This window comes from Triturus cristatus, chromosome 5_2 (assembly GCF_964204655.1).
Source record: "Triturus cristatus chromosome 5_2, aTriCri1.1, whole genome shotgun sequence".
In the NCBI taxonomy this organism is placed as follows: Eukaryota; Metazoa; Chordata; class Amphibia; order Caudata; family Salamandridae; genus Triturus; species Triturus cristatus.
Genome location: NC_140588.1, coordinates 883,101,064 through 883,114,582, shown reverse-complemented (window position 1 = coordinate 883,114,582; position 13,519 = coordinate 883,101,064). Strand labels below are relative to the sequence as shown.

The following is a 13,519-nucleotide window of genomic DNA, read 5'->3' as shown; positions in this document are numbered from 1 at the left end:
AAGGAACTCTTCAGCATCGTCAAAGAGTTCTCCAACCCCAGCGCCGGAAACAACGACATCACTCCCTCGCAAGACCTCTACAACTCATTCGCCTCGTTCTTCCACCGCAAGATCGCCGACATACACAACAGCTTTGATGCACAGACCACGCACCCTACCACCGAACCAACGCCTGCCACCACCACCCTTTGCAACTGGACCACGATCAGCACCGAAGACACCACCCGCACGATGAACACCATCCACTCCGGATCCCCCACGACCCCTGCCCCCACCACGTCTTCAACAAGGCCGACGCCATCATCGCACCCCATCTCTGGGACATCATCAACACCTCCTTCCACACCGCCACCTTCCCGGAGAGCTGGAAGCACGCCGAGCTTAGCGCCCTCCTGAAGAAACCAACGGCGGACCCCACCGACCTCAAGAACTACCGTCCCATCTCGCTCCTTCCTTTTCCTGCCAAAGTCATCGAGAAGACCGTCAACAGACAGCTCGCCGCCTTCCTCGAGACGAACGGATCCCTCGACCCCTCGCAGTCCAGGTTTCGGGCCAACCACAGCACCGAGACCGCCCTGATCGCAGCCACCGACGACATCAGATCCCTGATCGACAACGGGGAAACAGCGGCCCTCATCCTCCTGGACCTCTCTGCTGCATTCGACACTGTCTGCCACCGCACCCTAGTGCAGCGCCTCAGCAACATCGGAATCCAAGAGAAGGCACTGGAGTGGATCATCTCGTTCCTCGCCGGAAGAACCCAGAGAGTCCGCCTCCCCCCGTTCAGATCAGAGGCCACCGAAGTCATCTGCGGCGTACCACAAGGATCATCACTCAGCCCAACCCTCTTCAACGTCTACATGAGCCCCCTCGCAGCCATCGCACGCCAACACAACCTCAACATCATCTCCTACGCCGACGACACCCAACTGATCCTCTCCCTCACCAACGACCCCGCCACCGCCAGAGCCAGCCTACACGAAGGGATGAAAGACGTCGCCGAGTGGATGAAGAACAGCCGCCTGAAACTGAACTCAGACAAGACGGAAGTCCTCATCCTGGGATCATCCCCCTCCGCCTGGGACGACTCCTGGTGGCCCCCTGCCCTGGGCACCACTCCCAAACCAACGGACCACGCGCGCAACCTGGGCTTCATCCTGGACTCCTCCCTCTCGATGACCAGACAAGTCAACGCCGTCTCCTCATCATGCTTCAACACCCTGCGCATGCTCCGCAAGATCTTCAGATGGATCCCCACAGAAACCAGGAAGACCGTTACCCAGGCACTCGTCACCAGCCGACTGGACTACGGGAATACCCTCTACGCCGGATCCACAGCCAAACTTCAAAAAAGACTCCAACGCATCCAGAACGCCTCCGCACGACTCATCCTGCACATCGACCGACAAAGCCACATCACTGGACACCTGAGAGACCTGCACTGGCTCCCCGTCAACAAGAGAATCACGTTCAGACTCCTCACCCATGCACACAAGGCTCTCCACGACCTGGGCCCCAAGTACCTCAATGACCGCATGACCTTCTACACGCCCACCCGCCAGCTACGATCGCCCGGCCACGCCCTCGCCACCGTACCACGCATCCACAGAGCCACCGCCGAAGGAAGATCCTTCTCCTACCTGGCAGCCAAGACTTGGAACTCCCTCCCCATCCACCTTCGGCTAACCCAAGACCATCTCTCCTTCAGGAAGCAGCTCAAGACCTGGCTGTTCGAGCAGTAACGTACCCCTCCCCCCCAGTGCCTTGGGACCCTTCCGGGTGAGTAGCGCGCTATACAAATGTCGTGATTGATTGATTGATTGATCAAATAGCGACAGACTTGGCCGTTCAAAAAATGAGGGTTTATCAAAGCTTCGCCACTAAGTTAGCGGCCCAAATTGCAGTACATCGCTCTGACATGTATGAGGTGGGAGAGAATTCGGGTCATTTGCTCGCTAAAAGGTTACGGCAGAAAGAGGTTGCTAGGAGAGTTGACTCAATTCAGGATGAACATGGGCAAATCCATACAGAACCCGCGAAAGTCCTGGAGATTTTTAATAACTTTTATAGTCAGTTGTACTTAAATGAAGATACCATAGATATAGAAGGCAAAATCGCAGGGTTTTGGGGAGATAAGGAGTTCCTTAAATTAACTCCAGAACAAAAAGAAGGGCTAGAGGCCGATATCTCTCATGAGGAACTGGAGGCAGCAATTTTATCGCTCGCGGTAGGTAAGGCGGTGGGACCAGATGGGATCCCGCTTGAATTCTTCAGAACTTTCTTGTCGGTCTTAAAAGACCAATTGTTGGTGACGTCTCTAAGTGCACAAAGGAGATCAGCCCCTCTGTCCTGGCAGAAATCAATAATAACAGTGTTCTTAAAAAAAGATAAACCTGCCTTGTTACCATCCTCTTACAGACCTATATCATTAATCAATGCCGACAGTAAAATCTATTCCAAAATTTTAGCTGTCCGTCTGTCGAGTATTATTGCCAATCTGGTTTCACCATTCCAGCATGGGTTATCCCTGGCCGCGACATGACTGACCATGTCTGGCGTGTGATAGCTTTAATGGACTGGGCAGAAGCTACGAAGGCCTCTATTGGAATCACCCTGTTGGATGCAGAGAAGGCATTCAACAGGGTGTCTTGGCCATATCTTTGGGAGGTTCTGCGCTTGAAGGGATTTGGACCGTGCATGCTCCAAGCAATCAAGTCTTTATATCAACTACCTACTGCGTGTATACGCCTATCTGGTAGAGAGTCAGAGTCTTTCACAATCAGCCGCGCAACGCGGCAAGGCTGCCCCAGTTCACCTTTATTATTTGCCTTATATATTGATTTATTCTTATCTAAATTAGATTCCATGGATTTTTTAATTAGGTTTTCGAATGTAGTGATATAGTGTCTACGTACCTAATATGAAACCTTATGCAGACTACCCATGGAAGTACCAGAGAACTAAGTGCCTACCACAAACTTTTAAACGTTTTTTATTAGTCTGAAAGCCTACAAATAAACATTAAAGACGAGACTGCAATCTCCATTGAACCACCTGCCCACAGCCATGTCCGCATTATAAAAAAACTGGTTCAAACATCAATTACACGTTCTAGCGCTGCCCGTAACAATTGATTCCTACCCCTTCCTGCACACCCCAAGGTATCACTCCACTCGGCTAGAGTCCAGGCGATCAATCCAACAATCCCTCCCCCCCATTGTCAACCCTGGACCCAGCCATCCGACTCCCACACTACTGCTTCATCCTTGAGGTGTCTTCACAGGCCCAACTCCTCGTGTTTCTGGTCGGCGTCTCGTGGCTGATATAATGGTGTACGCAACAAGGAAAACTGGTCTAAATTCAATCTCCAGGCCTCGACCGTTGGAGTGACTCTGTTCCCTAATTGCAGATTATGTCCCGCTTAGCAACTGCTAGTGTCACATTAATAAACAGTTTAGCATATTTGTCTAGCGATTGTTCGCCCCATATACCCAGCATTACCAAGGCTGGATTGAGGTTCAGGTTGAGGCCCCGCTCTGTCAGTATTGTTTTGCTGATTGTGTCCCAATACTCATGTAAACAAGGGCAGGCCCATAGAGTATGCAGTAGAGTACCCCGTTGCCTACAAACTCTGAGACATCTGTCATTCTCTATTCTGCCAACAGCTGTGTTCTAGTATAGTATGACCTATGGAAAAAGCTTCAACTGTACCAACTTAAAGTCTGCACGGATCGCCACTTCCCTAGGGTAACCACACACTTCTGGCTAGGCATCCTCCTCAAATCTCCCAAAGTCATGCTCCTAGCTATCCCTGAGTTCCGTGAAGGGGGGAAACTATTCTTAAGTAGTGTGGTGTATATCTGTGACACCACGTGTTTATGCAAGGGTGCCCCCAGCACTTTCATTTCTAACAGTTTTTTTTATCTCCATTTCTTCCAGGCTGCTGGTATGGGCTCATAGTATATGCCTTATCCGCATGTAACTAAAGATATAGTTGCCTGCCAAACCATATTGCATCTGGAAGTCCCGGAATGGTATCACTTCTCCATCTTACCAGACATCCCCTATGTTGGAGATGCCCAGTTGGTCCCATTTCCTGTACCCCTCTATGTGTGGTAGGTCTTTCAATACGTCAGGCTCCCAAAGTGGTGTTTTCAGTGTCAGCTTTTCTCCCCACCCGTGTCTAATGTTGCCTTTTTCCATAGGATGCTTGATTCTGGTCCAGGGAGGACCTGACTTGGTAGTTCGGGTTGGATTGGTCGCATGAGGAGCAGGGTCAAGACTGATTTGCATATGGTTGAGTCTAAACTGGGGTGGCATGATGAGCAAAAGAACAATGGATTTAACCCAGATCTCTTGGCTGGGGGTAAATGTTTGGTTTGTTCCACATTCCATCCATCATTTGTGTGTTTTTTGCTTTCTTGTCCTAAGTGCGCTTGGTAAGCTAGACATGGGCCCCGGGAAAGAAGGCTTTGTCCGAATGTCAGTGACACCTCCCCAGAAGGCCCAATATTAACAAATCACGCTGCAGGACCTTTGGGGACAATAATAAAAACAAGGTACTGCAACACATAACAATCAGGATTGAGAGGAGTAGGAAAGATTCACTAAAATCCAAAGTAATTTAGGCTGCAAGTTTCCCACAAAACTCCAAGCAGGTTCTCCTCCATTCGCTATGTGTCCTATAACCCAAAACAAAAGCAAACCAAGAGCAGTGGTTTCTAAAGGTAAAGTTAAAGCTAACTGAAAAAGAACTGCAGGAAAGCCATACCAATTTTCCGATCAGATGTTTATCGGTTTTAGTGGGAAGCAAAAATCTAAGTCTAAACTTAAATCTCTAAGAAGAAATAAATCCTGGAAGTATTTTTATATATTCCAGCAATAACTTGTATCAGTACTAGGGGTACTGTTTGAATAGTGTTACAAAAGAGCAGGATGAAAGCAACTTTACCAGGCCATTGCCAAAGAGCTAGTAAGGCAGGCTGAGTCCCAACTTAATTAAAATGTGGTTAAACCAATGGAAGAAGACCATGTAAGGAAAGAAGAGGCAAGGATACCAATGCCACTCTCTTAGTATGCTGGACCACAGCCACAAAATGTTGGGACCTCATAGAGGATAGAAGAGAACGAATGGCAAGAGACCAGCCCTATAATAAGGGAAAGAGTAAATCAAAATTTGAGAATATTCAGCTAATTATTCCAGGGAAGCGTTTGCAGGATGGAATAATCTATAAAGTTTCTCCTTACTGTTGACAACTCTAAATGCTCTTAAAGAAGGAATATAGCTTTGACTAAGCATAAACACTAGTACTTACTGATTTCACCTAATAGTTCTGCAGTCGGAAGATGATAAAGTCTTCTGTCATAGTATCTCAATGAGTTGGTAAGCTTTGAGCAAAAACTGGGGATGGCTGAATTTATAATGGGTCCAACGTTATATTTTACGACACTAGGTTAGTTGCCATCACTTTATTACCGGATGTGACTTACTGGTCAAAAAGAATAAGGGGGATACCCTATGAGTGGCCTCCCTGCGCTGATGTTTAATGCAGGTCATAGGGCAAAAAGAAAATTCTTTAATAAATTACTCTGATGTTCTTACCGTATAGTGAGTCTTCCTAACGAAGAAGTTGGGCAGCACTGTGTTTTGATCACCAATAACCACAAAAATCCTTGCAGTAAATCTCCACAAAAATAAGAATTCAGTAATTTAGAAAATTATATACAAAAACGTTTTTGCAAGTTATTCTGCTGGTTTCATAGATAACGGAAGTGATTTAAATGCATAAAGTTCTGTATGTGATGCAGATGAACAACATTAGATTTTGAATGTCTGAGATCCCTGAAGTCGTTTATTAGTTTATCAACTTGATAAAAAGGTAGAAGAGGGCAAATGTGGAGTTGGTTTTGCAAAAGAATCACTCTCAGATGTAATATATCGAGTTGTTTGGTCTAACGAACTCATGCAACACACTTTTACAACGGAAAATGACATACTCAGTTGCTGTTCTAGATCAATATTCTAAAACATGGCCGGGGATAGGCTCTCTAGGCACACTGGCACCAAGGACTTGGTCAATGTGCAAACCTGAGACAGATAGGCAGTTGGACAGAGCACTATTTGAATAAAATACATTTCAAGTAACAATCAATTCTATGAAATATCAATGGGATGATTAGTGGAACCAAAACAATCTTTCATAATTTTTTTTTTTTTTTTTTTTTTTTTGAAAAAGTTTTTATTGAACAATAATACGGTTACAAGTATGGGCCTACAACCACCCGGGCCGGCCGCTAGGTACATAAGGAAGTATACACATATCAAGGCTACAATCAGTTCCCCGGGCACTGCCCCGCAGTGGCTCAAGATAGTTCTCGAAGAACAGCAAGCGTCAGTCCAACAATAACAGAAACAAAAGGAAAAACAATAAAAACAAAAGGCGAGTTATGAGGGATACCAGTGCGGATCAGGCTCCCCCCGGGAAACTCCAGTCAGAACATTTGAGCAATCCGCTAAAGAGAGGAGTACCGGGAGGCCGGGGACGGAGGGGGGGGGGGGAAGGGGGTCAAGGGAGATGAACGTCCATATGTAGTTGTTACAGAAAGCGCCAGGAGCCATCAAGGGTCAGGGGGACATGGCGATATCAGTGTCTACCAGGGGGGGCGTACAGATGCCTCCGCGATACGCATTCCATTGACCCCAAATTCTACCCCACGCCCCCGGCTTGCCACGGGCCACATACACTGTCTTCTCCCGAAACATACACCAGTCCATATTCTCCTTCCATACTGACACGGTGGGCGGCCGTTGAGCGCCCCAAAGTTGCGCTATATCCCTCTTGGCAATCATGTTCCCTAGGGCCGCCCACCGAGTCTGAGCCGCGCTGTAGTCATTGGGCTCCCACACATTCAGGACACAGCGACGCACCTCCGGCAGCAGCACAACCCCGGTGACCCGTCCCATAACCGTGTGGACCCGGCGCCAGTAGTCCGCCACCTCGCGGCACTCCCAAAGGATATGAAAAAAGGTGGCGCTGAGCCCACAGCCTCGCTTACAGAGCCCGTCGTCGGAAAATCCCATCGAGACCAAGCGCGGACCCGTCACATACACCCGGTGGAGAATCTTGAGCTGTACCAACCGGAGACGCGCCGGAATGGCAACCTCCTTGGGGGACGACAGTGCAGACTGCCAATCTTCGTCGTCCAATTCGACCCCATCCCCAGTCCAAGCCTCCCGAAGGTGCACCAGGAGATCCGCCCGGTGATTAATCAATTTTTTATAAATTAAAGAAATAGTACTATCAGGGACATGTCCGTCAAGTATGCGGTCCTCGAGGGGCGAGGAAACAGGGATCTTGGTCCCCTCCCCGAAGACCGAGAGCAGGGCGTGTCGAACCTGGGCGTAGCGGAAGAACTCCCTGTCGGTCAGCTCGTATTCGGCCTGGAGCACCGCGAAAGTCTTGACCGCGCCCTTGTGCCACAGGTCTCCCACTTTGCTGATACCAATCGTGTCCCACTGGTCAAACCCCTTGGTGGTCCACAAGCTGCCCAGGCGGTCGGAGGCAAACAAGGGAGTAGCACATGTCATTCGCTCACTCCAGCCCATGGCCGCAGTGGCAGCCCTCCAGGTCCGCACAGCAATCTTAGTAGGACCCGTAAGGGTCCGGCCAGCCAGGCGGGAATAAAGTGCCCTGTTGTAGTTCCCGCCGGGAAGCAGGAACTTGTCCATCTCATACGCCGGATTCAAGCCGGGCGCATACGTGGCGTGGTTAACGGCCGCTAGCTGCGAGGCCCAATAGTACCTGCGAATGTCAGGAAGCGCGATGCCCCCGTCATACCAGGGGAGAGTGAGCTTGGCAAGAGCAATACGCGCCCGCCCGTTCCACACCAGTCTCCTCTGCAGGCTCTCCACCTCCCGAAAGTAGGCCACCGGGATAACGTCGAAGGAGTTCTGGAGTGCATAGAGGAACCTGGGAAGGGACATCATTTTAAACAGCGCGGCCCGACCCAGCGGGGACAGGGGCAGCCTGCACCATCGGGCCGTGTCCTCACGCAGTCGCCGAAGTGGACGCAGGAGATTCTGCTCATAGCGAGCCACCGGGTCCAGCGAAACGTATATCCCCAGGTACTTGAAGCCGCTCAGAGATATTTGAATCGGGAGCCGAGGCGGCAGGAGAGGAGGACCACCAGAGATGGGATAAACGCAGGATTTAGACCAATTGATCGTGAGACCCGAATTGTTCCCAAAGGAGGTCAGAACGTCAAAGAGGACGTTGAGTGACTGCCGCGGTGAGGTGAGATACAGGAGAATGTCGTCCGCATACAGCGAGACCCGATCTTCGAAGCCCGGGCCCCACCGGATCCCTCTAAGCGAGGGCTCCCAACGGAGCCAGGCAGCGAGTGGCTCCAGGGCGAGCGCAAAAAGCAACGGGGACAACGGGCACCCCTGCCTCGTGCCCCTGCCGAGGGCAAAGGGCCGAGAGACCCGCCCATTCACCACCACTTGAGCCATGGGTCCCGTGTAAAGGAGCCTCACCCAGCCAATAAATCCCTCTCCAAAGCCGAATTTATCCAAGACGGCCCAGAGGAATGGCCACTCAATAGTGTCAAATGCCATCGTGGCATCCAAAGAAACCAGCACGGCCGGTTCGGAGAGGAACTCCGCCCTGGCGAGGACACCGTGCAGACGCCGCAAGTTAAGAGCGGTGTTGCGGTGCGGGATAAAGCCGCATTGGTCCGGATGAATAAGGTCGCACACGACACTCAACAATCGATTGGCCAGGACTTTCGCCAGGATTTTAGGCTCCGCATTGAGCAGTGAAATAGGCCGGTAAGAAGTACAGCGGTCACGCGGCTTGCCCTCCTTGGGGATAACGACTATAGTGGCCAAGCGCTGGTCGGCCGGAAGGGAACCCGCCGCAAGAGAGTCGCGGAACATGCGGCTGAGGAAGGGCGCAAGCTTATCAGGACGCAATTTGTATAGTTCAATGGGCAGACCGTTAGGACCCATAGCCTTGCCCGAGCGAAGGGAACGAATCGCGGTCGCTATTTCATCCGACGATAAGGGGGCGTCCAGCCGCTCCCGGTCCTCAACGGACAGGCCGGGCAGAGCAATATCTCTCAGTAGGAGGCGAGAGTCATCCTCATCCCTGTCAGTCACCGGGGAGTACACCGCCCGGAGGTGGTCAGCGAAGCATTCCACAATCTCATCCGGCTCAGTCACACACACACCATCCGCAGCACGCAACTCGGGGACCACACGATTCACTCTCTCCTTTTTGTCCAGCCACGCAATCAGCTTTCCCGCCTTGTCCCCCGCGTCATACAATCGGCCCTGCTGCTCCCTATACATAGTTTTGGCCGCGTCAGTGACCAGGGACCTATATTCTAACTGTTTCAGGCTAAGGGCATGTAGCCCGTCCGGAGTAACATTCGCCTCCAAGGCCGACTCCAGCCCCGAGATGTCAGTCTCCAGCTTCACCACCGCCTCGCTCCTAACCTTCTTGGCCACCACTATCTGGGCGAGGGCGTGTCCGCGTATAACAGTTTTAAAGGCTTCCCAAAGGGACAACGCAGACGACACCGACCCCTCGTTTTCACTGAAGTATTGGTCCATGGCCTTAACCAGGCTGTCACGAGTCACAGGGTCCCGCAGGTACCAGGGGTTAATGGGAGCTATCCGCCCTGCGGACCGCGACCCGGTGTCAAAGAGAAGCCACAGCGGAGAATGGTCGGAGATACCACGCGCCAGGTGTCTGACCTCTCGAATCCGACCAGTCTGCGCCGCGGGCATAAGGAAGTAGTCTAACCTGGAGAGACTCCCATGCGCCCCCGAATGAAAGGTGAACTGGCACTGGGTCGGATGCATTAGTCTCCAACTATCCACCAAGCCGAAGGTCTCCAACATCCCACCCAGCCATGACTGGGCAGCGGGGAGGGTCCTCGGTGGGTGACGATCCAGTTCACCCGAAACCACAGAATTAAAGTCCCCGCCCATGAGCAGGAGGCCGTCCGGAAGGTCAAGCAGCATTCGACCCAAGTCAGTAAAGGTGGAGTTCTGGAGGCCCGGGGGGACGTAGACTGAAACCAGGGTAAGGGGCTGCCCCTCCCACCTCCCAATCAAACACACATAACGCCCTCTGTCATCCGAGACTATCCTCGTGATCTCCACCGGAAGGGAGGTTCGCAGGAGAATGCCCACCCCCCTGGAGCCAGTTGTGAAACCAGAATGGGCTACGAGGCGGTATCCCCCCCTGTTCATCGCATGGCAGACATTGCCGACCAAATGCGTCTCCTGGAGAAACACCACATCAGGAGTCAAACGACGCAAATATTGCAGTACAACACCCCGCTTAATACGGTCCCCCAACCCATTGACGTTCCATGACATAAGCCTCAACCCGTCTCCCCCCATCCCCTCCAATAGATCAAGAGGCCCCCAGCCCGCAGCACCGCTCCCAAATATGGATAAAAATCAATACCTCGCCCTGTAAACAAAAAACACACAACTAAACAACCCCTCTTCCCCCCCAACCCCACCCCAAGTCCAACGCCCCCCACCCTGCACCCCTGCGGGCCAAAGACCCCCCCCAACTTGCAGTGTGCCTGTCGCCCCACTAACCCCATTCTACAAAAAGACCCCGGAGGAGGAAAGGGACCCGAACCCGCCCGCACCCCTCACGGGTCCTGGTAAGACACAGTATGCAAAAGAAGTAAGACCCAACTGTACAGTGCAAACCGCAAAAGCAAGGACCAAAGGTCAGTCTAAGGGGACCCGTCACCTGCGGTGCCCCCCGAGGGCCGGCCACCCCCGTCCGGCAGCGAGTCCAGCCAGTCACTTGCGGCCACAGGAGAGTCGAAAAAGACTGTCCGCTCTCCATGCTCCACTCGAAGTTTCGCCGGGTAGATCATCGAATACTTCAGGCCTAGCTCGCGGAGACGGCGCTTCACCCCTTGGAATCCCATCCGCTGTTTCTGGACCAGTTGCGTGAAGTCCGGATAAAAGTTGATGGTCGAGTTCTCGTAGCGGACCGGGCCACGGGTCCGTGAAGCCTGCAGAATAGCATCGCGGTCCCTGTAGTGGAACAGTTTAGCCACGATAGGCCTCGGGGGGGCCCCCGGCCGCGGCCGGCCGCCCGGAACTCGATGGGCCCGCTCCACAGCGAAAAATTTGCTTAGGCCAACCGGGGACAACTGTTGCAGGATGAGTTCCTCGACCACGAGGTCCACCGGGCGGCTGTCGGAGGACTCCGGTACCCCAATGATGCGGATATTGTTGCGTCGGGCCCGTCCCTCGAAGTCCTCAAGCCGCCGGGCCATATGGTCGTTGACCACTCTAATGTCCCCAAGCGCGGCCCGCAGATCCGACACCTCCGCACCCAGGGTGGAGGTCCGTGTATCAAGGGCCTGGACCTTCTCGTTGGTTTTAGAGAGGTCGGCCCGAATCAGGGTGACGTCGATCGCGACAGTGTCGATCTTACGGGCCAGGGCCTCATATTGCGTCGCGATAGTTTCCCTGATGCCCTCGATGGCGCCCATAATGTCCTGTAGGGAAGGTTCCGCAGAGACGGTCGTGCCTCCCCCTGCAGCATCCGGGGAGAGGCCAGCAGCGCCAGGGGACCCCCTGCCCTGGGTATAGCGGTCCATGTTGTTGCTCTGGACCGCTCCCCCGCGCAGTGAAGCCTTGGTCTTGCGCCCCTCCGGACCCCCTTTGCCCGCCATGTGAGCGCAGTCTCTCAATGGGACCTCCGATCAAGGGGTGTGCGGGCGCCAGCGAAAGGACCACAAACTGTCGGTGTAGGGGTCGGAGGCGTTAGGCCCACCAGTAGCAAATGGAAGCAAGCCTCGGGCAGAGGCCCAGGAGGCACCTCGCCACCTTGAGCACGCACGCCAGCTGATCTCCTGAAGGCCAAAACCGAAACCGAAAGTGCTGAATCGGTAACTGGCACCGCGCTGAGGCCGCTGTTGTTCAATTGCAGCCCGGCCCCACGGGTCACCTTCACCCCGGCCACCTCCGTCGGGTGGGTCCCAAAAGTTCCGACGACGACAACTCAGGATTCCCAGGTCCGATTAGAGTTTTGAAAAGAGATATATGTTCAGCTGGTCTTCATCTCCCAGAGTCCATACACCAAATCAGGATAGTCTCAGGATATATTCCGAGGAGCAGAAAGGGTCCGGGGAGCCCTGTGCTCACGCGACCATCTTGGATGCGCGCTAGGCTCCTCCCCCCAATCTTTCATAATTTTGACATGGATTTGTAAAGTAGAACCTGTTTCAACTGATAAAATTCCATCCATGTACTGGAAGGAGTAATTGTATAATAAATCTATCACTTAATTTCCTAAAGAGCTACTGTACCATCTACAAGTGTTGGTGCGCTGTACACAGAACAACTCTATTGAGATGCAAGTAGCACTTGCATGGAACTAAAGTCATCAAATGTCTCAGTACAATGAACCTGAAATGTATCATAGTTAACCCAACATCCTAGGTCACAGAACAAGGAAGCATGCACATGCTGGGGATCTAAAAAGTGTATGTGGAATACAAAAGTATAAAGGTGTGTAAATTTCAAACCTGAGGAAAAATACAGAGAACTTCAAAAGACATGTAAAGGAGGCTTGGATGTCAGACTTAAGTGTAAACAAACATGAATGTCATCGAAATATACTGAAAAGGGGCAGAAAATGACAATGTCGAAAGAGATTTAGGTTTAAAACGAAAGTTAAAGTAACAGGACTAGGTAGGAAACAACGAGCCACAGCACGCAAGCTTGAATGGGTTTCATTGTAAACATAAAGGAAAAGGGGACATAGAGGGAGCCAGATGGGGTGGAGGGGGGGAGGGGAGGGGTATGGCAGGGAGATATTACAGCTGCCAAAATAGAGGAAATGAAACGGAAGGACAGAAAAGAACAATAACCAGGGAGTGTAGAGGAACTGCTTTAATCAATATGTGTGCCAGGATTGAGCTGGTGCCCAACTTGATTGCCCTTCATAGTCTCAACAGCAAGAGAGGCAGTGGACTCCAATATTGGGAACCAATTCGCTGGACATAGACTACCAAATCCAGCACAAACACATTGTCAGCAACCAGCAGAAAATGGATGTACAATCTCCACCTTTCATCCCCATTTGGGGTAAAGAGAAGCTCTTGAGTAGAGTCAGAGAGGATGTCTTTACTGGGAAGGATGGAATGTCTCCGGGTAGAATGACTTGCTGCCTCATTTACAGTGAGGGTGCCTCATTCAATGCACTTTTCGGAGTCGCAGGACTCTTTCTTGACACCTCTAGCCAAGAAATCTAGTCTCTACTGCAGGAATTAGGCACACAGACTGTGCATACAAAGCAGGTATCCCCCATGGACCTTATATCAATGGTAGTAAACAAAGCACAGGTGCACACAACATGTGTTGTCACCAAAAATAAAGTAGAGAGGTTATATGTGGCAGCTACTGAAAACAGCCAGTAACAAGATGCGCATGATTTGAAGCTGTAGCACTGCGGGATAAAATACCAGA

General features: G+C 51.8%; 1 protein-coding gene across 6 annotated transcripts in view; it reads right to left on the bottom strand.

The window, feature by feature from the left end:
- MTMR1 (myotubularin related protein 1) overlaps positions 1–13,519 on the bottom strand; it is a 533,995-nt gene that overhangs the window by 138,046 nt on the left and 382,430 nt on the right. The window lies entirely within an intron of this gene.